The sequence below is a fragment of the Macrobrachium nipponense genome, chromosome 37, assembly GCF_015104395.2.
Source record: "Macrobrachium nipponense isolate FS-2020 chromosome 37, ASM1510439v2, whole genome shotgun sequence".
In the NCBI taxonomy this organism is placed as follows: domain Eukaryota; kingdom Metazoa; phylum Arthropoda; class Malacostraca; order Decapoda; family Palaemonidae; genus Macrobrachium; species Macrobrachium nipponense.
Window position 1 is genome coordinate 43,232,567 of NC_061097.1, and position 25,989 is coordinate 43,258,555.

Here is a 25,989-nt window from a genome sequence, read left to right on the forward strand (position 1 = left end):
AGGTAGGTACAGCTTTAAGAAGTTTAACTGCAAGTACCTTGTCTGGGTTGGTATTTCGAGAAAATATTATTATTAAAGGTTTGTATTCATTTTTTCTTATATATATATATATATATATATATATATATATATATATATATATGAAGTTTTATATATTATATTCTTTAAAACGCCTCCAGTTACGATAGCAACTCCTCCTTACACAAAAATCTTTCCAGCCAACTGGAGAATTACCGAAGTTTCAGCCTGCCTCGGCCAATCAGGGAAGTCGAAACAAAACGCTTCGCAGTAGGGTAAGTGTGGTGGTCTCTGATTGGCCAACTGGAAAAAACCCTTTTCCAGGGACACTGCTTCTGGTACCAAAGTCCAGACTCCAGTCCAGACTACCAGTTCTTCGAAATCTACGGTGGTGTTAACAACTGGAACCGGGATGTTCCAGACCAGAATCTAGATTTTAAGCCGGTTGAAGATTTGTTTGGTCGAGATGGTGGATTAAAATCCAGATCACTGGATTTCATGGGATTAATGTGACGGAAGAGTCTTTGTACATAAATGCTGCTGGCTGGAAATGAGATGGTGGATTGTAGTGGATTACAACATTGGATTTATAAGTCACAGTGCCTCCTGAATCACGGCATTTGTATAGCAGTTGTCATGGGATTAATGTGACGTTAAGTATGTGTATAAATCGCATGATATTCTTCGCAATGGCCGTGGGATTAATGCGTTGTATTTTTGTGCGTAAATCGTTGGATTTTCTTAGCAATGGCCAAGGGATTAATGTGACGTTTTTCTTCGTAAATCGCTGGATTTTCTTAGCAGTGGACATTGAATTAATGTGACGTATGTGCATAAATCGCAGGATTTTCTTAGCAGTGGTCATGGGATTAATATGATGTAAGTATTTGTGGTATATTGTGTGATCGGGCTTTTGGGTTACTGGTCTAGTTAACAACCTGTTGATTGATTGATCGGTTTCTGGTTGAAGGTAAATCGGTAAAGGTATTTCATGATTAGCGTCAATTTAGTGTCCATAAATCCCTTTAAAATGGTGTTCATGGTAAATTTTAAGTCACTTGTTTATCTATTGCAAACTTCATTCAAGTGACCTATCAATAAGTGTGGCCTCAAACAAGGCAGGAAAGAGAGAGTAGGTCTAAATATTGTTTTTTAAATGAAATATTGGTAGATCTATATTACTATTCCGCGGCGGCCTAGACTATGGCAGTTGCGGTTTTTCTATGCAGTTTTACCTCCTGAACAAGAATTTTAAGTAATACGTATTTATTCGGACGACTGTAATTAACCCCCAGGGGCTCGTATTAAAGATGGCGAAGTACATTTGACGCCCCAATTCCAGCTGTCTTTCGTATTCGCGGGGACGAACGATGCGGAATGCTTATATAGAAATACCAAATATTTTGACAAATGTAGCCATAGGCGCATATGATGCTGTACATGTATGGTGACTCGAGAAACTGACTGAAATAATGAGAAATTTACTATCTTTTGTTTATGGTTGAACGCTCATCCCTGAATGGGTCTAGTACTAGTAACATGGCGTCCCGTGGAGCTGCTGCTGATCGTAGACAAGGAGTATTTAGACAGGATGTTGATGCAGGATCTTTACTTTAGTCCTGAAGGCTTCTCCAGATCGTAGACAAGGGGTGTTTAGACAAGTGGTTGGTGAAGAATAGTCACTTAAGTCCTTGAAAGGTTATCCAGATCGTAGACAGGGGATAGGTGTAGGATGGCCACCGAAGTCCTGAAGGCTTCTCTAGATCGTAGACAAGGGTTATTGTTTTATGTGAGGTGGTTGTAGGATGGCCACAAGTCCTGGAGACTGAAGTCCTGAAGGCTTCTCTAGATCGTAGACAAGGGTTATTTTTTATGTGGGGTGGGTGTAGGATCTTCACTTTAGTCCTGAAGGCTTCTCCAGATCGTAGGCAAGGGATATTTAAAACAAATGTTTGATGTAGGATCGTCACTGAAGTCCTTGAAGGGTTATCCAGATTGTTGACAAGGGATATTTAGACGGGATTGGTGTAGGATGCCCGCTGAGGTCCTAAAGGCTTCTCTAGATCGTAGACAAGGGTTATTTTTTGTGGGATGTGTGTTGGAACGTCACTGAAGTCCTGAAGGCTTCTCCAGATCGTAGACAAGGGATATCTAGACGGGATTGGTGTAGGATGTCCACAAGTCCTGAAGGCTTGTCCAGATCGTGGGCAAGGGACATTTAGAGAGAAGGTTGGTATAGGATGGGCACTGAAGTCCTGAAGGCTTCTCCAGATCTTAGACAAGTGATATTTAGACAAGTGGGTTGCCAGATGTTTTTGATATGGCCATATCATCTGCAAGTAACTTTTTTTTTTTTTTTTTTTTTGCAAATTGAATCCAATGACACTTTTGTGTCATCGTAACCCAGTTAAATTTAGCTTAGACCTAACCTGTCAGAGCGAAGTTGCAGCCACGTAAACTGGCTTAGGTACCCAATTTAAACATAAGTGTTTGCGTCTTCGTAAGCGTTGTAGGGCATACTGACTTGAGCCGCACGTTCGTATATTTTAACTGAGCAAAAAATCTGTGTTTACTGTGAAGACTTCAAATGATCTCTTGCTTATTTAAACTCTCTTTTATGAGTCCTGTTAAGTGCAGCAACATTTACACAGACGCCCTGTGAAAACAGGTTGTTTTTTTCGGGGAAAATAACGAAAGGACGTCCGAAAGAGCAGCCAACACTAACATATGGAGGTAGGCACTACTATACTCGGTTTTTCTCCATCTGTCCATCCGCCTTTGGTGTTTGCGTATGGTAACACTGCGTCCCGGACTTTAAATAATATCCTATTTCGAATATTAATGGTGTGATTCGCATACAGTAAATTATAAACACTTTTCAGTCGCAAACGTACACACATATTCTTTTATTTGCCTAAAACTTACACAAAGCGTAACTATTTAAAGCCCGGGACGGTGTTACCATGCGAAAACACCACAGGCGGTTGGACAGATGGGAAAAATACAGAGTATAGTACTATAGTTCGCTGGTAGCTTTCTTACGCAAGACTGTACCTCGATTCAGGTTTTCACATTTTTAATCCATTTTTGTATTGAATTTCCAGTGACCAAAAGTATTTACGTACTGCAAAAATTGGTAGGTATGGGGTTCACAAGTGCAATGTTCAAACACGGCCAGTCGAGATACCTGAATCGTTAGGCCTATTTCCACTCATCTTTGATAGTCTCTCCAGAACACTTGAGTAAAATTAACATTTATTAAAGTAAAAACGAAAATAATAACTAACATGAAACGTGTTTTATCAACAATCCAGGTTAACAACTGCAATTTAAAACACTTAATTATTCTTCAGGTCAGGTTAGTTTGTATTGTATGAAGTGTAAAAATCTCTTAATATAAACAAAATAAATTTCAAATTAGAAGCAGAATAAGTTAATTGTGGGGACTTTTATTCATGCAGCAGTTAATATTTTGAACGAAATTCTAATCAACCTACCACTTTAATTAGGCTTATCAAGACTTATTATTTGTTATGCAAATTATGAAGCATAATATTAGGTCTATATAAACACTTATTAGATGTTACGCCGATTAAAAAGCATAATTAGGCCTATATAGATACTTACTAGATGTTTTGCTGATTATAATGCATAATATTAGGCCTATGTAGATACGTATTAGATGTTATACCTATTAAAAAGCATATTAGACCTATATTGACACTTATTGGATGTTAGGCTGATTACAAAGTATAGTATTAGGCCTATATAAAACCCATCGGACTAACAATGGTAGAATTGAACGTTCGTCTGCAGAAACCTCATAATAGGCCGATGGAGAACACTAGGACATTATCAGTTAAGCCATTTTAGATGTGGTCTAGTGGTGAAGGGGAGGTTCCCCCTTCCGGCGTGTCCACTAGGGGTGGTGCTCGTTGCGTCCTACGCGATCATCCGTACGTGACAGAGGGGGGAGAGTTAAAAAGATGAGGAAGAAACTTAAGGAGATTGATGGCTTCTCAAAGGTGTAAGAAGGGAAGACTGATCGCTCGAACGAAGTAAATTGCTGAAGCAGGCATAAATCTATCAATTTGAGCTCGCCAGGATATTCTGGTGCTCTCTCTCTCTCTCTCTCTCTCTCTCTCTCTCTCTCTCTCTCTCTCTCTCTCTCAGGTCGTAACTTGTAAGGCTTTTTGATAAATCCCATGTGTAGAGACTTGCTATAAGTATGGTGCAATTACCAAATGATAAATTCTCTCTCTCTCTCTCTCTCTCTCTCTCTCTCTCTCTCTCTCTCTCTCTCTCTCTCTCTCTCTCGTGTCGTAAGGTGTTAACTCTCTCGAGTCGTGAAGATGCTGATAGCTCACTCTCTCTCTCTCTCTCTCTCTCTCTCGTCGTAAAGGTGTTGATAGCGCTCTCTCTCTCTCTCTCTCTCTCGTCGTAAAGGTGTCGATAGCTCTCTCTCTCTCTCTCTCTCGTCGTAAAGGTGTTGATAGCTTTCTCTCTCTCTCTCTCTCTCTCTCTCTCTCTCTTGTCGTAAAGGTTGTTGATAGCTTTCTCTCTCTCTCTCTCTCTCTCTCTCTCTCTCGTACGTCGGTGTTGATAACATTACGAAGTAAAGGTGTTGACACATACACGCTCGCTCTCTCTCTCTCTATCTCTCTTTCTCTCTCTCTTTCTCTCTCTCTCTCTCTTTCTCTCTCTCGTCGTAAAGGTGTTGATAGCTTTCTCTCTCTCTCTCTCTCTCTCTCTCTCTCTCTCTCTCTCTCTCTCTCTCTCGTTGTAAAGGTGTTGATAGCTCTCTCTCTCTCTCTCTCTCTCTCTCTCTCTCTCTCTCTCTCTCTCTCTCTGTAAGTTCGACAAAAAATGCAAATATATGCACCCTGTAGCCATGAATCATAATCAAATAAATAACCAACCAAGTAATAAAATCCAAAATAAGAAAGAAACAAATAAAGAGAGAAATCAAGAATATCAGGTAAAAGAGAAAAGCAAACCACCAATGAGATATGCAGAGGTGTCAGCAAAAAATTTCAAAGCATCAGCTCCGAAATTCTACTCAAGAGATAATAACTGTATTTATTATGCAAGAGGATATTGCAGAAAACGGAGAAAAGGGAAAAATTGCAGATTCAGACACAAAATGAATAATTATGATGAAGGAAGATCAAATATTATGGAAAAGTTGGATTTTTTAATGTCAGAATTTCTGGAAATGAAAAAAAGAACAACATACCAGAACAGGAAAGAAAGACATGGGTAAAATCCTTATTACTACCAGTATTAAATGACGGAGAAAACACGCAAACCATCATAGTGATGAATGCGCAGGGTTTAGTTACGAGTAACTCAAAAAGAAAAATAGAGTACTTAGAAGAACTAACCCAAAATGAAAAGAAAATAGATATAATGAATATAAGTGAAACCTGGTATTCCCAAGAGACTGGGAATGATGATCAAATAAAAAAGGGTTCCAAACTTATAGATCAGATAGAAAAAATAGGAATCAAGGGGGAACCGCAATATATGGGAAAGACAAAAAACAAGGAAAAATATATGAGAAATATAGTAACTCAGAATGTGAACTAATAGCGGTAGAATTTGAATCTGAAAAATTGATGAACATAGTAATATATAGACCTCCTAATACTAAAGAGTTTGACTTAATAATTGAAAAATTGGATATATGTAGAAATCACAAGGACTGGACTATTCTCCTATCTGGTGACTTCAACTTTCCTTTCGTAGAATGGAAAGAACGAATAGGAGATTGTGGTTGTACTTATACATATAAAAAAGAGAGTAATAGTAGTGCAGAAGATAAGAGGCAATTTGAAAAGCTATTAGATATGCTACTAGAATACAACATTCAACAAATAAATCACCTGCCAACAAGAAAGGAAAATACTTAGACCTAGTATTTGTGAACGAGATGAATTATGTTAAAGAAATAATAGTTTATAATGCGAGTATTTCAGACCATAATGTCATAGAATTAACAGTTCATTCCAAAGCAAGTGAAAAATAGAGATAAGCAAGAAATGAAAAAGTGGGAAGGATATGGAAAATACAACTTCTACAGTAAAAATATAAAATGGTCAGAAATTAATGAAGAATTAAACAAAGATTGGGATAACATTTTCGTAAGTGATGAAATAAGGGTAAATACGGAGATATTATATAAAATATTGGAGAAAATAGTGGAAAAATATATACCGAAGAAGAAAAGTAAACATCATTCATGCATACCAAGAGACAGAAGGATCTTGTTCCAGAAAATCAGAAAGTGGAAAAAAGGTCTTGCAAAAGAAAAAAAATGCATGGAAAGTTATAGAACTAAAAAGTAAGATAGAAAATGCAGAACAAAAGATTTATACAATCAAAAGAAAATAAAAAACGGGACTTGGAAGAAAAAACCCTATTAAATATCAAGCAAAAACCCCAAACTATTATACTCATATGCGAAGAAGATGAATAAAAGAAGAATAGAAATAGGCCCTCTGAGAATTGAAGGGAGATTAACGAATGAAAAAAAGGAAATTTGCAACATACTGGCAGAACGATATAAGAGAGAATTCACCCCTAGAATAGATAATGAAGATAATGATATAGAAGTAAGGGAAGAAAATAGTGAATATTTAGCTGACATAGAAATTAATGAAGCTGATATTGTGCAGGCAATTAATGAAATTAAAAATGGAGCTGCTGCAGGGCCAGATGGAGTCCCTGCTATTTTGTTAAAGAAAGTAGTTCATTCTATCGCAAAGCCACTTGCAATATTATTAAGACAAAGTGTAGATACAGGCAAGATTTTATGATGAGCACAAATTAGCATATATCACCCCTACTTTCAAAAGTGGATCAAGACTAGAGGCAAGTAATTATAGGCCTGTGAGTCTAACATCACATATTATGAAAGTGTATGAAAGGGTAATGAAGAAAAATATTATGAAACATTTAATAAAAAATAATTTGTTTAATAAAGGACAACATGGTTTCGTACCCGGAAAAAGTACACAAACCCAACTGTTAGTCCACCGTGAGAACATATTCAAAAATATGAAAAAGCGGAAAATGAAACAGATGTGGTTTATTTAGACTTTGCAAAAGCTTTTGATAAAGTAGACCATAATATATTAGCAAAGAAAATTAGAAAACACAATATCGTAGATAAAGTAGAAGATGGTTAAAAGAATTTTTACACAACAGAAAACAGATAGTTATTGCAAACGATGAGAAATCGGATGAAACCAAGGTAATCCGGTCCGGTGCCACAAGGTAACGGTGCTAGCTGCAATATTGTTTGTTATTATGATTGAAGACATAGACAGTAATGTTAAGGATTCGGTTAGTGAGTAGTTTCGCTGATGACACAAGAATAAGTAGAGAAATTACTTGTGATGAAGATAGGAACGCTCTACAAAGAGACCTTAACAAAGTATATGATTGGGCAGAGGTAAATAGGATGGTATTTAACTCTGATAAATTTGAATCAATAAATTATGGAGACAGAGAAGGAAAGCTATATGCATATAGGGGACCTAATAATGAGACAATCACAAATAAGGAAGCAGTTAAAGACCTTGGTGTGATGATGAATAGGAACATGTTATGCAATGATCAAATAGCATTCTGTTGGCAAAATGTAAAGCAAAAATGGGAATGTTGTTACGGCACTTCAAAACAAGAAAAGATGAACACATGATTATGCTTTATAAAACATATGTTCGTAGTCCACTTGAATATTGCAATATGATATGGTACCCACACTATCAAAAGGATATTGCACAAATAGAGAGTGTACAAAGGTCCTTTACAGCTAGAATAGAAGAAGTTAAGGACCTAGACTACTGGGAAAGACTACAATCCTTAAAATTATATAGTCTAGAAAGGAGGAGAGAAACGCTACATGATAATTCAGGCATGGAAACAGATAGAAGGAACTAACAGAAATATCATGGAACTAAAAATATCAGAAAGAGCAAGCAGAGGTAGATTAATAGTGCCCCAAAACTATACCAGGAAAAATAAGGAAAGCACACAGGACATTAATCCACTACGCACCAGCATCGATAATGCAGCGTCTATTCAATGCGTTGCCAGCTCATCTGAGGAATATATCAGGAGTGAGCGTAGATGTGTTTAAGAATAAGCTCGACAAATATCTAAACTGCATCCCAGACCATCCAAGATTGGAAGACGACAAAATATACCGGAAGATGTACTAGCAACTCTCTGGTAGACATTAGAGGCGCCTCACACTGAGGGACCTGGGCAACCCGAACGAACTGTAAGGTCTGTAAGGTCTCTCTCTCTCTCTCTCGTCGTAAAGGTGTTGATAGCTCTCTCTCTCTCTCTCTCTCTCTCTCTCTCTCTCTCTCTCTCTCTCTCTCGTCGTAAATGGTGTTGATAGCTTCTCTCTCTCTCTCTCTCTCTCTCGTCATATGTATGTTCATAATATCCTCTGTGCGCAGATTTGTTAAAGATATGGTGCAATTGCTCGATGATTGATAGTTTTCCTTCAGTTTAGCGTCACACACGTTCTCTTGATCTATTGATAGTCAGTTTTGGTATATAAAAATAGATTGGTTGTATAGTGTTCTACTACACTATATACAAATATTAGTATTGCCTATTTTACTTGTGTATTTTAAGTTTTAGAAAATAGAAAATATTGTGTATTTTACGTTTTAGAAATTAAAAAAAGATAAATTATTTATATTTGTATTTTAAGTTTTAGAAAATAGAAAAAAGTTAATTGTGTATTTTAAGTTTTAGAAAATAGAAAAAATATAATTGTGTATTTTAAGTTTTAGAAAAATATATGATTTTATCTTCTATTTTAAGTTTTAGAAAATAGAAAAAATATTAATTGTTTGAGAACATAGAAAAAAATATAATTGTGTATTTTAAGTTTTAGAAAGTAAATAATTTTTATGTCAGTAATAAACAACAGGTGACGAGCTGGTCAAGAGAGAACATTGTCAAATACGAGCTGGTTTGGCCTTTTAAAAAACGAGCCACGAGGAACCGCTCTCGACAAACCGTAGGTGACGGGAGACGAACTTGAATCAGTTTTTGTTTCGTAAACAATTTAATATTGCTTTGCTAACCCACGCGAACTTCGCTGCCCTCTAGGCAATAATGTATCTCAGCGGTCAAAAGCTGACTTAAGCTATTGGTGGTCTAAAACGTGTACGTTAGACCTTACAACACGAGAACATAAGAGCGAAAACGTCTGCGCTGAGTGACCGCACTGAAAGGGCCCACTTGATTTTAACGAGCGTCCAATTCCCGCGGACTAATAATTGCTTTGCAGTGGTTTGACTTCGCTAAAATTAAAACCTGTGAATGGTTGGTATTGTTTGTGGGGTGGGCGGGGGTGGGACACTTTAGCGCTATTTAACTTTGCAATTTATTTTTTTTTTCGTGTTTGTTAGCATTGGTTGTCCAGCCCTTAGTGTTTAAACTTTGGTTTTACAGTCGTTTATTTAGAATATTCAAACCTGGAATAGTATTTTGGTTAACTGGATCCACTTTTATCGTCCTTGGGACGTTTACTTGGTTCCAGATTTGAGATAAACTGGCCCAGTTGTTCAAGATAGCAAACTGGAGAGGCTGGGATGAAATTTTGGCGTACTGGATCCAAATTTCTTGTTCCAGAGACATTTACCTTTCCAGATTTCAGGTAAAATTGTCCCAGTTGTTCCTGGGACGTTTATACAGTTCCAGATTTGAAGATTTAAGATTAGTTTTCCCAGTTGTTAACTCTCTCTCTCTCTCTCTCTCTCTCTCTCTCTCTCTCTCTCTCTCTCTCTCTCTCTCTCAAGTCGTAAGGGTAGTGATAACCGCCCCCCTCTCTTTTTATCAAGCAAAACCCAAACTATTTATAACTCATACGCGAAAAAGATGAATAAAAGATGCATAGAAATTGGCCCTCTAAGAATTGAAGGGAGATTAACGAATGAAAAAAAGGAAATTTGCAACATATTTGGCAGAACGATATAAGAGAGAATTCACCCCTAGAATAGATAATGAAGATAATGATATAGAAGTAAGGGACGAAAATAGTGAATATTTAGCTGACATAGATATTAATGAAGCTGATATTGGTGCAGGCTATTAATGAAATTAAAAAGGGAGCTGCTGCAGGGCCTGATGGAATTCCTGCTATTTTGTTAAAGAAAGTAGTTCATTCTATCGCAAAGCCACTTGCAATATTATTAAGACAAAGTGTAGATACAGGCAAGATTTATGATGAGCACAAATTAGCATATATTACCCCTACTTTCAAAAGTGGATCAAGACTAGAGGCAAGTAATTATAGGCCTCGCCTGTGAGTCTAACATCACATTATGAAAGTGTATGAGAGGGTAATGAAGAAAATATTATGAAACCTTTAATAAAAAATAATTTGTTTAATATATGGACAACATGGCGTTTCTTCGTACCCGGAAAAAGAAAAAAGTTACACAAATCCAATTGTTAGTCCACCGTGAGAACATATTCAAAAATATGAAAAGCGGAAATGAAACAGATGTGGTTTATCTAGACTTTGCAAAAGCTTTTGACAAAGTAGACCATAATATATTAGCAAAGAAAATTAGAAAACACAATATCGTGGATAAAGTAGGAAGATGGTTAAAAGAATTTTTACACAACAGAAAACAGTTCTTGCAAACGATGAGAAATCGGATGAAGCCAAGGTAATATCCGGTGTGCCACAAGGTATGGTGTTAGCTGCAATACTGTTTGTTATTATGATTGAAGACATAGACAGTAATGTTAAGGATTCGGTAGTGAGTAGTTTCGCGCTGATGACACAAGAATAAGTAGAGAAATTACTTGTGATGAAGATAGAACGCTCTACAAAGAGACCTTAACAAAGTATATGATGGGCAGAGGTAAATAGGATGGTATTTAACTCTGATAAATTTGAATCAATAAATTATGGAGACAGAGAAGGAAAGCTATATGCATATAGGGGACCTAATAATGAGACAATCACAAATAAGGAAGCAGTTAAAGACCTTGGTGTGATGATGAATAGGAACATGTTATGCAATGATCAAATAGCAATTCTTTTGGCAAAATGTAAAGCAAAAATGGGAATGTTGTTACGGCACTTCAAAACAAGAAAAGCTGAACACATGATTATGCTTTATACATGTTCGTAGTCCACTTGAATATTGCAATATGATATGGTACCACACTATCAAAAGGATATTGCTCAAATAGAGAGTGTACAAAGGTCCTTTACAGCTAGAATAGAAGAAGTTAAGGACCTTGACTACTGGGAAAGACTACAATCCTTAAAATTATTCTAGTCTAGAAAGGAGAAGAGAACGCTACATGATAATTCAGGCATGGAAACAGATAGAAGGAATGGCAGAAAACATCATGGAACTAAAAATATCAGAAAGAGCAAGCAGTAGATTAATAGTGCCCAAAATTATACCAGGAAAAATAAGGAAAGCACACAGGACATTAAGCCACTACGCCCCACCAAGCATCGATAAGGATGCAGCGTCTATTCAATGCACCAATTGCCAGCTCAATCTGAGGAATATATCAGAGTTGAGCGTAGATATGTTTTAAGAAATAAAAGCTCGACAAATATCTAAACTGCATCCCAGACCATCCCAAGATTGGAAGATGCAAAATATCCGGAAGATGTACTAGCAACTCTCTGGTAGCATTAGAGGTGCCTCACACTGAGGGACCTGGGGCAACCCGAACGAACTGTAAGGTCTGTAAGGTAAGGTAAGGACATCCTAATCCTTGTAACACACACACTCTCTCTCTCTCTCTCTCTCTCTCTCTCTCTCTCTCTCTCTCAGTCGTAAGGGTATTGATAACCGGCCCCTCTCTCTTTGAGAGGTAAGGTGTAAGATAAGGAGACATCCTAATCCTTGTAAAACACACACACACCTCTCTCTCTCTCTCTCTCTCTCTCTCTCTCTCTAAGGAAAGGTGTTAACAGCGCTCTCTCTCTCTCTCTCTCTCTCTCTCTCTCTCTCTCTCTCTCTCATCTCTCTCTCTCCTTCTCTCTCTCTCTCTCTCTCAACAAATTTATCACAATCGATTCCTCTCTCTCTCTCTCTCGACTGTCAAGCTTAGGTCGCAAGTAGACTGATTTCCATAATCTTTTGTCTCGTCGAGGTAATGGCATTTGTTACCCCCTATTCCAAGTCCTTGTTATGTGTTAAATTGAGCTAAAACGTTTGAGTGGCTTAGAATAGGGTTGGAAGTTCTTAACAAACGTAAATTGGAACCAAAGTTTCTACCATGGGGTTTCCAACCTTAACCCCCCCCCCCCCCCACCCCCCCCCCACCCCACCACACACACGTCTACACCCACCTACGCACACATTACATCATTTACACACGCACCTACATACGCCCACGCCACCTCGCATACACCCACACTACATCATTTGCACCCACCCACATACGCCCAAACCCACACCACATACATCCACACTCATACGCATAAAACCACACCACATACACCAACACCTTACACGTCCTCCACCCGTCGTCAACACCTCTCTCACACACACACACCTCCAAACCACGCAACTACCAAAGAGCAAATGTTTTCCAACACTGGTGCATCCACTGACTGGCTGAAAGGTATATATTTAATCCAAAGTCAAGATAGCGTCATTATCGCATTATTTTAGATTCATCGAACCTCATGATCTTTCGACTTTTCAGAAAACCCGTTTTGAGCTGTTTGTCAGGAGATTGGTATTTATCTACCACGGTTGACTACTTAGTTTTCAAAGGAGGTTATGCCTTAACAGTATACTCTACAAAGGATTGATCTACCTAAGCACCGTGCGTTTTGAACTGTCAAAATATGGTATGTAAAATTTCACTTCGTCATGGGTGAGATATATAACCATTGATGTACTACCTACTAAGGCACTACTTCGGGAACTAGCTGGGTAAAATAGTGGAATGGGTAGTAGTGGAAACATTAAGTGAATCATTTACCTATTATGCAGATGCAGTGGTGTTATGCCATTGTCCAAAAACCTTGGTAATTACAGAGCATTGGTCTAATCATGAATACAGTTAAAAGTTTGGGTTTTTTCCCTTTTTTAATAAAAGAAGGCCCCTCGTGGGACACTATGACAGGTCTAACCATGTGACTACTAAGTATCTTTTGTGAACTGAAAGATGGGGGAATAGGCCTAGGAACAAATTTTATTGATTTTGGTAAAGTACAGGAAGTTGTATGCAAGAAACTTTTATAGAGTTTTTTGTAGTATTGGCAGATAACACCTGATAAATATTGCTTCTTCAGAAGTTCAAGCGAAGGTACAATACATGACTACCCTAATATTATTCTCCCTGCATTTTAATAATTTTTACCCATTTCTTAATTTATTAAGTTATATTTATTCATTTTTTAACAAGTGGTATCATCTCTGTATTTCCCTTGACTACCTCGTACTTCCTATTAAGCACCATATTCTTTGGAAGCTTGAATATCAAGTCAGTGGTCCCTTTGGTGGGCTTGTTTTATGTGTATAGGTTTCATATTCTGAATAATAATAATAATAATAATGGGCACAATTTTCAGTGTCGAAAATGATGACTGATTGCAGGTCCACAATAATATCGCATGTGAAGTATAAAGTCTTTAATAATAAGAGCTTTCGAACCTTGTACTAGGTTCATCTTCAGTCAGCGAACATTATTAATTTAAAAATCCGTCGAATAAACTTCTGAACAGGACAATTCCACAATGACGAACGCAAATGAAGGAAGCGCTCAACAGCCCAACTAGGTAATTCCGTTGTTCACGTTCGAATTCCTGTTTGCTATTCTGCTGGAACGTCTTATGGGCTGTGATGATGCTGCATGGTGTTCCCCTGGCGGCGCGGCTGCAACATTGCTGGACGTCACGTCCCCCGTACTGTAATTTGTCTGAGGAAGGAGAGCAGAAGGGGCAGCAACAGGCAGAAGAAAAACAGAGCTGGTCTTAAAACAAATTAAAATTTTAACAGTTTTTAAGAATGTAAAAATTGACTAATGGGTCTTCCCCAATGAACGACTTGTTACCGTAAAAAGCTTCTGAGTTTATGGCGGCGCCTTCCACTAGTCTTCTTGTTTGGACATTATTTTTAAAAATTATGTAAGACCCAACCCAATTCGGTCTATGGTTGTTCTTAAAAGCATGGGAGACTATTGCATTGTTCTGTGCATGAAGTGCATATGCGCGTTTGTGTTCCCTTAATCGGGCCTGTAGTCATCTTCAAATTTCCCCAAAATAATTTTCCTTAGTCATGACAGGGGATTTCGTAAACTCCCGGAATGATAGTATTCTTTTCGTTATTGTTGTTTCTAATTAGTTTATGGCTAATTGTGTTTGGGTATTTGAAAACTATTTTGGTATCTTTCTGGCTACTGTTAACAGTTACATAATTTGTCGAGGTTGGGATTAAATGGGAGGGGTAGGAATCTGTTGGGTTTTTCCTTGGGGTTGTTAACAGGACGATAAAATGCTTTCTTAGCTCGTGAAATGGCTTTGTCAATAAAATGATCGGGGTATCTTAGTCCTCTGAAGGTTGATCGTATGTGCTGAATTTCTCCATCGACAAACTCCGGGTCACATATTTTAAACGCACGTATAGGGCAAAGTTCATTACTTCATTGCTCTTAATGTTATTGGCATGGAATGAATAAAAATGTATGTAACTTTCTGAGTTGGTTGTTTTCCGATACACAGAGAATTTAAATTTATGATTATTGTGATCTCTAATGAGTAGTACGTCCAAAAAAGGTAGCTTGTAATCTACTTCTCTCTCTATTGTGAATTTTATGGCGGGGAGAATACTGTTGGCTATTTCTAATAATCTGTTTAAGTTCTGATCGTTTCTTTGGATGACAACGAATATGTTGTCTACATACGCAACCCAGAGCAATAGTTTTATTGTATCATCACACCTGTTTAAGATTTCCCTTTCAGCAAACTCCATACATAGATTTGCAAGTACGGGGGACAAGGGGGAACCCATAGCTACACCTTCCTTTTGGGCAAATCCTTGGTTATTGAATTGGAACACTGTTGAGGTTACGCATAATTTAAAAAATGCAAAGAATTGGTCTACTGGAAGAGGAAAACTTATGTTGCCAAGATAATATTCTTTTTTTAGATTAGTTAGTACATAGTCTAAGGGGACATTTGTAAACAAAGCCGTAACATCAAGGCTGGCCATATTGCCGTCAACACATCCCAACTCCCTAACGCGCTGGATGAATTGATGTGAATGTTGAAGGTGAGCACCTGAAAATGTTACTAGGAATTTACTGAGTACTTGAGTGAGCTAAACAGCTAGTTTGTTCTGTGGAGATCCACATTTAACAATTAGTCACAGAGGACATCCTGGTTTATGTATTTTGGGTACTCCGTAAAAATGTCGGTAAATAAAGAACAGGTGACGAGCTGGTTAAGAGAGAACATTGTCAAAAACGAGCTGGTCTGACCTTTTAAAAAACCGTTGGTGACGTGAAACGAACTGGAATCGGGTTTTGTTTCGTAAACAATATAATATTCTTTGCTAACCCAAGTGAACTTCGCTGCCCTCTAGGCAATAATGTATATCAGCGGTCAATAGTGACTTAAGCTATTGCTGGTCTAAAACGTGTACTTTGGACCTTACAACACGAGAGCATAAGAGCGAAAACGTCTGCGCTGAGTGACGGCACTGTAAGGGCCCACTTGATTTTAGCGAGCGTCCAATTCCCGCCGGACTAATAATTGCTTTGCAGTGGTTTGACTTCGCTAAAATTAAAACCTGTGAATGGTTGGTATTGTTTGTGGGGAGGGCGGGGGTGGGACACTTTAGCGCTATTTAACTTTGCAATTTTTTTTTCGTGTTTTTTAGCATTGGTTGTCCAGCCCTTAGTGTTTAAACTTTGGTTTTACAGTCGTTTATTTAGAATATTCAAACCTGGAATAGTATTTTGGTTAACTGGATCCACTTTTATCGTCCTTGGGACGTTTACTTGGTTCCAGATTTGAGATAAACTGGCCCAGTTGTTCAAGATAGGAAACTGGAGAGGCTGGGATGAAATTTTGGCGTACTACTGGATCCAAATTTCTTGTTCCAGAGACATTTACCTACTTCCAGATTTCAGATAAATTGTCCCAATTGTTCCTGGGACGTTTATACAGTTCCAGATTTGAAGATTTGAGATTAATTTTCCCAGTTGTTAACAGTCTCTCTCTCTCTCTCTCTCTCTCTAGTCGTAAGGGTATTGATAACCGCCCCCCCCCCCTCTCTCTTTGAGACCTCCTAATCCTTGTAACACACACACATACATTCTCTCTCTCTCTCTCTCTCTCTCTCTCTCTCAGTCGTAAGGGTATTGATAACCGCCCCCTCTCTCTTTGAGACATCCTAATCCTTGTAACACACACACATACATTCTCTCTCTCTCTCTCTCTCTCTCTCTCTCAAGTCGTAAGGGTATTGATAACTGCCCCCCTCTCTCTTTTAGACATCCTAATCCTTATAACACACACTCACTCTCTCTCTCTCTCTCTCTCTCTCTCTCTCTCTCTCTCTCTCTCTCTAAGGAAAGGTGTAACAAAAACAACGCTCTCTCTCTCTCTCTCTCTCTCTCTCTCTCTCTCTCTCTCTCTCTCGACTGTCAAGCTTAGGTCGCAAGTAGACTGATTTCCATAATTGTTTGCGTCTCGTCGAGGTAATGGCATTTGTTACCCCTTATCCCAAGTCCTTATGTGTTAAATTGAGCCAAAACGTTTGGGTAGCTTAGAATAGGGTTGAAAGTTCTTAACAAACTTAAATTGGAACCAAAGTTTCTAGCAATGGGTTTCCACTCCCCGCCCCCCTCCCCCACCACACGCACACGAGCGCCACGTACGCCTACACCCACCTACGCACACCCCACATATGCCCACACTACATCATTTACACACGCACCTACATACGCCCACGCCACCTCGCTTATACCCACACGACATCATTTACACCCACTCTACATCATTTACATCCACTCACATACGACCAAACCCATACCACATACACCCACTCTCATACGGCTAAAACCGCACCACATACACCCACACGCTTACGCCTAAAACCACACCACATACACCCACACTCATACGCATAAAACCACACCACATACACCCACACTCATACGCATAAAACCACACCATATACACCAACACCTCATATGTCCTCCACCCGCCGTCAACACCTCTCACACACACCTCCAAACCACGCAACTACCAAAGTGCAAACTGAAAAGGTTTTCAACACTGGTGCATCCCACTGACTGGCTGAAAGGTATATATTAAATCCAAAGTCAAGGTAACGTCATTATCGGAAAATTTTACATTCCCCGAACCTCATGATCCTTCGACTTTAAAGAAAACCCGTTTTGAACTGAGGTATAAGTCAGGAGACTGGTATTTATCTACCACGGTTGTTTCATTCGTTTTCAAAGGAAGTTATGCTTAACAGTATACTCTACAAAGGATTGATCTACCTAAACACCGTGTGTTTTGAACTGTCAAAATATATGTAAAATTTCACTTTGTCATGGGTGAGATATATAACCAGTGATGTACTACGTAGGTGAGAGTTGATAAGTTTAAGTAAGAGTTGATAAGTTTAAGTATTTGGGATCTTTTGTTAACGCTGGAGGAAGTATGGAAGAAGAAGTAAAACATCGGGTACAGGCAGGCTGGAACAACTGGAGAGCGGCCTCGGGAGTTCTTTGTGACAAAAGAGTGCCGCTTAGGTTAAAAGGAAAATTTCACAAGACGGTGGTAAGAACAGCAATGCTGTATGGTACGGAAACAGCAAGCATGAGAAAAGCAGAGCAGAAGAAGATGGATGTGGCAGAAATAAGAATGCTTAGGTGGATGTCTGGGGTAACAAGAGTGGATAGGATCAGAAATGACTACATAAGGGGGTCAACTAAGGTGGTGGAAGTATCAAAGAAAGTGCAGGAGGGGAGGCTGAGATGGTATGGACACCTGTTGAGGAGAGATGAGGGCCACGCTGGGAGACATACTATGGGGGTGGAGGTGCAAGGAAGAAGAAAAAGAGGGAGACCAAGAAAGAGATGGAAGGACTGTGTGAGAGGAGACTTAAATGAGAAGGGAATTGATGAGGCAGAAGCACAAGATAGAAATAGATGGAAACGGCTCATCCGAAACGGCGACCCCATATAAAAATGGGAACAAGCTGGGAAGAAGAAGAAGATGATGATGATGTACTATGTAGGTACTAAAACACTGCTTAGTGAACTAGCTGGGTAAAATAGTGGAATGGGTCGTATTGGAAACATTAAGTGAATCATTTACCTATTATGCAGATGCAATGGTGCTATGTCATTGTCCAAAAACCTTGATAGTTACAGAGCATTGGTCTAATCATGAATACAGTTAAAAGTTTGTTTTTTTTTTTCCTTCACTTTGAATAAAAGAAGGCTTCTCGTGGGACACTGACATGTCTAACCATGTGACTACTAAGTATCTTTTGTGAACTGAAGGATGGGGAAATAGACCTAGGAACAAATTTTATTGATTTTGGTGAAGTACAGGAAGTTGTATGCAAGAAACTTTTATAGATTTTTTGTAGTTGTATTGGCATATAACACCTGGTTAAATATTGCTTCTTCAGAAGTTCAAGCGAAGGTACAATACATTACTGCCCTACTACTTTTCTCCCTGCATTTTAATGCATTTTTTATCCATTTGTTAATTTATTAAGTTTATTTATTTTTTAACAAGTGGCGTCATCTCTGTATTTCCCTTCACTACCTCGTACTTCCTATTAAGCACCATATTCTTTGGAAGCTTGAATATCAAGTCAGTGGTCCCTTTGGTGGGCTTCTTTTATGTGTATAGGTTTCATATTCTGAATAATAATAATAATGGGCACAATTTTCAGTGTCGAAAATGATGACTGATTGCAGGTCCACAATAATATCGCATATGAAGTATAAAGTCTTTAATAATAAGAGCTTTCGAACCTTGTACTAGGTTCATCTTCAGTCAAGTGAACATTATGAATTTAAAAATCCGTCGAAGTAAACTTCTGAACAGGACAATTCCACAATCACGCACGCAAATGAAGGAAGCGCTCAACAGCCCAACTAGGTAATTCCGTTGATCACGTTCGAATTCCTGTTTGCTATTCTGCTGGAACGTCTTGTGGGCTGTGATGTTGCTGCATGGTGTTCCCCTGGCGGCGCGGCTGCAACATTGCTGGACGTCACGTTCCCCCGTGCTGTAATCTGTCTGAGGAGGAGAGCAGAAGGGGCAGCAACAGGCAGAGGAAAAACACAGCTTGTCTTAAAATTAAAATTTTGTACAAAGTTTTTAAGAACGTAAAAAGCGACTAATGGGTCTTCCCCAATGAACGACTTTACCGTATAAAGCTTCTCCTGAGTTTATGGCGGCGCCTTCCACTAGTCTTCTTATTTGGACATTATTTTTAAAAATTATGTAAGATCCAACCCAATTCCGTCTATGGTTGTTCTTAAAAGCATGGGAGACTATTGCATTGTTCTGTGCATGAAGTGCATATGCGCGTTTGTGTTCCCCTAATCGTGTCGGTAGTCCTCTTCCACTTTCCCCAAAATAATTTTCCTTACAGTCATGACAGGGGATTTCGTAAACTCCCGGAATGATAGTATTCTTTTCGTTATTGTTGTTTCTAATTAGTTTATGGCTAATCGTGTTTGGGTATTTGAAAACTATTTTGGTATCTTTCTGGCTACTGTTAATAGTTACATAATTTGTCGAGGTTGGGAGGGGTAGGAATCTGTTGGGTTTTTCCTTGGGGTTGTTAACAGGACGATAAAATGCTTCCTTAGCTCGTGAAATGGCTTTGTCAATAAAATGATCGGGGTATCTTAGTTCTCTGAAGGTTGATCGTATGTGCTGAATTTCTCCATCGACAAACTCCGGGTCGCATATTTTAAACGCACGTATAGGGCAAAGTTCATTACTTCATTGCTCTTAATGTTATTGGCATGGAATGATTAAAAATGTATGTAACTTTCTGAGTTGGTTGTTTTCCGATACACAGAGAATTTAAATTTATGATTATTGTGATCCCTAATGAGTAGTACGTCCAAAAAAGGTAGCTTGTAATCTACTTCTCTCTCTATTGTGAATTTTATGGCGGGGAGAATACTTTTAGCTATTTCTAATAATCTGTTTAAGTTCTGATCGTTTCTTTGGATGACAACGAATATGTCTTCTACATACCTAACCAAGAGCAATAGTTTTATTGTATCATCACACCTGTTTAAGGTTTCCCTTTCAACAAACTCCATACATAGATTTGCAAATACGGGGGACAAGGGGGAACCCATAGCTACACCTTCCTTTTTGGGCAAATCCTTAGTTATTGAATTGGAACACTGTTGAGGTTACGCTTAATTTGATAAGTGCAAAGAATTGGTCTACTGGAATAGGAAAATTAATGTTGCCAAGATCATGTTCTTTTAGATTAGTTACTACATAGTCTAAGGGGACATTTGTAAACAAAGCCGTAACATCAAGGCTGGCCATATTGCCGTCAACACATCCCAACTCCCTAACGCGCTGGATGAATTGATGTGAATGTTGAAGGTGAGCACCTGAAAATGTTACTAGGAATTTACTGAGTACTTGAGTGAGCCAAACAGCTAGTTTGTTCTGTGGAGATCCACATTTAGCAAAAATAGGTCTGAGAACATCCTGGTTTATGTATTTTGGGTACTCCGTAAAAATACGTCTATAAATAAACAACAGGTGACGAGCTGGTTAAGAGAGAACATTGTCAAATACGAGCTGGTCTGACCTTTTAAAAAACCGTAGGTGACGTGAAACGAACTGGAATCAGGTTTTGTTTCGTAAACAATTTAATATTGCTTTGCTAACCCACGTGAACTTCGCTGCCCTCGAGGCAATAATGTATCTCAGCGGTCACAAGTGACTTAAGCTATTGGTGGTCTAAAACGAGTACTTTGGACCTTACAACACGAGAACATAAGAGCGAAAACGTCTGCGCTGAGTGACCGCACTGAAAGGGCCCACTTGATTTTAGCGAGCGTCCAATTCCCGCCGAACTAATAATTGCCTTGCAGTGGTTTGACTTCGCTAAAATTAAAACCTGTGAATGGTTGGTATTGTTTGTGGGGTGGGCGGAGGTGGGACACTTTAGCGCTATTTAACTTTGCAATTTACGTGTTGTTAGCATTGGTTGTCCAGCCCTTAGTGTTTAAACTTTGGTTTTACAGTCGTTTATTTAGAATATTCAAACCTGGAATAGTATTTTGGTTAACTGGATCCACTTTTATCGTCCTTGGGACGTTTACTTGGTTCCAGATTTGAGATAAACTGGCCCAGTTGTTCAAGATAGCAAACTGGAGAGGCTGGGATGGAATTTTGGCGTACTGGATCCAAATTTCTTGTTCTAGAGACATTTACCTATTTCCAGATTTCAGATAAATTGTCCCAATTGTTCCTGGGACATTTATACAGTTCCAGATTTGAAGATTTGAGATTAATTTTCCCAGTTGTTAACTCTCTCTCTCTCTCTCTCTCTCTCTCTCTCTCAAGTCGTAAGGGTATTGATAACCGCCCCCCCTCTCTCTTTGAGACATCCTAATCCTTGTAACACACACGCGCGCGCACACGCATACATTCTCTCTCTCTCTCTTCTCTCTCTCAGTCGTAAGGGTATTGATAACCGCCCCCCCTCTCTCTTTGAGACATCCTAATCCTTGTAAAACACACACACACATACATTCTCTCTCTCTCTCTCTCTCTCTCTCTCTCTCTCTCTCTCTCTCTCTTCCTCTTTCTAGTCGTAATGTGGTGATTCTCTCTCGTAGTCGCAAATGTGTTCATAGCGCGCGCGCCGCTCTCTCTCTCTCTCTCTCTCTCGTTGTAAAGGTGTTGATAACACACACTCTCTCTCTCTCTCTCTCTCTCTCTCTCTCTGAAGTCGTAAGGTGTTGATAACGCTCTTCACTCTCTCACTTCGTAAGGGTGCTGCTGATAACTCTCTCTCTCTCTCTCTCTCTCTCTCTCTCTCTCTCTCTCTCTCTCTCAACAAATTTATCACAATCGATTCCTCTCTCTGTCTCAACTGTCAAGCTTTGGTCGGAAGTAGACTGATTTCCATAATTGTTTGCGTCTCGTCGAGGTAATGGCATTTGTTACCCCTTATCCCAAGTCCTTATGTGTTAAATTGAGCTAAAACGTTTGAGTAGCTTAGAATAGGGTTGAAAGCTCTTAAACTTAAATTGGAATCAGTTTCTAGCACATACACCCACACTCATACACCTAAAACCACACCACATACACAAACACTTCACACGTCCTCCACCCGCCGTCAACACCTCTCACACACCCCTCCAAACCACGCAACTACCAAGGAGCCAACTGAAAAGGTTTTCAACACTGGTGCATCCCACTGACTGGCTGAAAGGTATATATTTAATCCAAAGTCAAGGTAACGTCATTATCGGAAAATTTTACATTCCCCGAACCTCATCATCCTTCGACTTTAAAGAAAACCCGTTTTGAACTGAGGTATTTGTCAGGAGACTGATATTTATCTACCACGGTTGTTTCATTCGTTTTCAAAGGAGGTTATGCCTTAACAGTATACTCTACAAAGGATTGATCTACCTAAACACCGTGTGTTTTGAACTGTCAAAATATATGTAAAATTTCGCTTTGTCATGGGTGAGATATATAACCAGTGATGTACTGCGTAGGTACTAAAACACTGCTTAGTGAACTAGCTGGGTAAAATAGTGGAATGGGTCGTATTGGAAACATTAAGTGAATCATTTTCCTATTATGCAGATGCAATTGTGCTATGTCATTGTCCAAAAACCTTGATAGTTACAGAGCATTGGTCTAATCATGAATACAGTTAAGTTTGTGTTTTTTCCCTTCACTTTGAATAAAAGAAGGCCTCTCTTGGGACACTATCACAGGTCTAGCCATGTGACTAGTATCTTTTGTGAACTGAAAGATGGGGGGATAGGTCTAGGAACAAATTTTATTGATTTTGGTAGAGTACAGGAAGTTGTATGCAAGAAGCTTAAATAAATTTCGTGTAGTTGTACTGGCATATGCCAGTGATTCTATGCCACCTGGTTAAATATTCTCTCAGCATTTTAGTACATTTTTATCCATTTGTTAATTAAGTTATATTTATTTCTTTTTTTAATTAGTGGTATCATCTCTCTCTGTATTTCCCTTGTCGTACTTCCTATTAAGCACCATATTCTTTGGAAGCTTTAATATCAAGTCAGTGGTCCCTTTGGTGGGCTTGTTCTATGTGTATAGGTTTCATATTCTGAATAATAATAATAATAATAACAATAATAATAACTAATAACAATAACTAATAATAACAACCATATCAATAATAACAACAATACAACAATAACAATAATAACAATAACTAAGTGTGAAGCATTGTGAGTATGGTTGACTACTGTGTGTTGCGTGATGTAATTAATATCATCATGCCTATTCTAGAGATATTTCTGAGGGAATTAAGATAATTAAGCCCATGTCAAAGCAGTGATTTGTTTAGGTACTGTGAGAATAGCTTTCAAAGTGTTTATAGCATTTAGAATCGATAGTTATATAGGTTGTTTTATTTTTAATATCAGCCGCCTCTTAATAAATTTATCTGGTTATTTCACTTTGATGTTTAAAATTCTAAATATAAATTTCACGTAGCTTTATCAAGCATCATAAATGGTTGTGGGTATTTTTTTTTTTTTGCGAAGTTTATTTAATTACACTTTTATCTAAGTGTGAATTAAATAAATATAAGTGTTTGTATTCAATATATTTAGGTTCAGTAACCTAATTTTGGTATGTCTACAATATCTCACCTCACCTCTCTCTCTCTCTCTCTCTCTCTCTCTCTCTCTCTCTCTCTCTCTCTCTCTCTCTGATAAGTTAAAGGCAGCTAACATTATAGCGTTCAGTATACAACAGAAAACGGGAAGGACTTATTCACCATGAGAAAAAGCATTCATATGAGTCTTCCTTTCTCTCTCTCAAAATGAAGATTCAACCAGTTTGAAATGTAATTGTAAACTTTGATATGAATTGTCTAAATTCTCCTAAATTTTCAGGTAAACGATTTTACCTGAAAGAATTTTATTTCAAGTTCTGTCCAACGACGACCACGAGCAGTACTTTTGAAGAAGCCACTTCAATTAGTACTAGTAAGAGGCAGAGTTTCCTACTATAGTTACTTATGCTGAGAGTCGATTGTAATCCTGATATATCTATAGTTTCCTTAAGTTTATATATCCTTAGTTTCCTTTTAGATTTAAGTCTAGACTTCAGAATTGGTGGCTGGGCAGTTTGAGATCGTTTGACCTTAAAAGTAATTTGCTCTCCTAGCAATTCATAGTGCAAATGCAAAAGATATTTCTCTTGACACCTTTCAACCCTCCCAGTGCTCGGCCTTTGGCCTAAATTACTATGTTCAATTCATGATAAGACAGGGAAACCTAGTTAATTTATGTAAGTTGTTTATTAAATACTGAAAATTCCTACCCTAGTAATGTTAATGAATTTAACAATGTTAAAATCCTCTTGTTGTTGACTTCTGGAAATCTTCAGATAACTCTGTGCTCAGATATAAATGTAAAGTACTTAACTGAGGTGTTCAGATAATTCACCCAAAATTCTGATTGTTTCATCAATTATACTTTGAATTATGAAGCTTCGTTTGAAAATGTATGAAAGTTCTGTCCCTTTCTTAGTAGTGTTCTCTCTTTCTCTAGGTTTATGTTCAGACAAACATGCACTTGTTCTTAGGTGAAACTCTCTCTCTCTCTTTCTCTCTCTCCCTCTCTAAGTGATAATGTTGTTTCCTCCTAAATAATGTTTTTTTTTTCTTCTCAGTAATATTTTTTCATCCTCAGTAGTTATCGTTTCCTCCCTAATGTAATAATAGTCCTCCTAAGTATATTATTTTCATCTTGAAACTAGAAAAAAACCTTTATGCTTTGCTTTTATAGTGGTTCACACTCCTTTTGTCGTCTCTAAATTACTTTTGAAAGTATATAAAGACAAAGACAAGAGTTGTGTGCACGCTTTACCAGTTTAAAAAACAGAGCTGTAATCATATGAACCAAATTTATTTACACCCTTTGCATAAGCTTTCTTAATTTGTTCTTTAAGGTTATTAAATTATTGGCTAATCGATATAATTTTTGCTCCACGTATCATCCTTAATTTACCCATTTTTTTTAGAGTTACTTTTAAGGTTGAATTACTGGTTAATATAATTTTTGCTCCTTCACTGAAAATATTTAATTTTCCATTTTGTACAGTTACATTTTGGTACTTTAAAATTTTTTTTAAAGTTGAAAGTGTAAAGAAAACTTGTGTTCGATAGCTTTCAATAGGGCCGTATAATCTCACGTTGAGGCCACGACAGGAGTTGAGTAGCTAACGCTTCCTTCAGCATACAGATGAATAAATGGGTGTTCCCCTTTCAGTGAAGTATTATGTCGTGGCACCAGAAGGAGAATAGTAGGAAAGCACTCGTCTTCACTGGAATGTTAGTGAAGTGGACAGGAGAGCAGTAGCATCATCTGCCTACGCTGACCTTCCTGCCGTTTTCGCCCTTATTTGATATCCATATTGTACTAGCTGGCAACTCCACAAGCTCGTGTGACATTTGAGAGAATAAAGAAAGACGCCTCATGATTGTGGTGGTAAATCACACTTTTCCTCCTGACTGTTGGGCAGTAGTACAGGAGAGCAGTAGCACCAGTGAAGGTTCCTAACGCACATCTCCATAAAATGTATCCACATTAGACCAGATGGCAACTTCAATCTTTTATGGTTTACAGGAACTTTTTTGGGGGGAAAAAATTACTGGTGGTACGTATACACTAACCTCCTGTATAAAAATACAGAAGGCT

At 38.2% G+C, this 25,989-nt stretch overlaps 2 long non-coding RNA genes across 2 annotated transcripts in view; one reads left to right on the forward strand and one right to left on the reverse strand.

Annotated features, from left to right (window-relative positions):
- Positions 1–382: 382 nt before the first annotated feature.
- LOC135209196 (uncharacterized) lies at positions 383–25,699 on the forward strand. Its single transcript, XR_010313315.1, has 3 exons — positions 383–897; positions 24,181–24,273; positions 25,561–25,699. It is a non-coding gene; the product is annotated as an uncharacterized LOC135209196 (long non-coding RNA).
- LOC135209195 (uncharacterized) overlaps positions 25,376–25,989 on the reverse strand; it is a 43,165-nt gene continuing 42,551 nt past the window's right edge. Inside the window, exon 5 of the long non-coding RNA XR_010313314.1 lies at positions 25,376–25,967. This is a non-coding gene — a long non-coding RNA (uncharacterized LOC135209195). The remainder of the gene's footprint in view (positions 25,968–25,989) is intronic.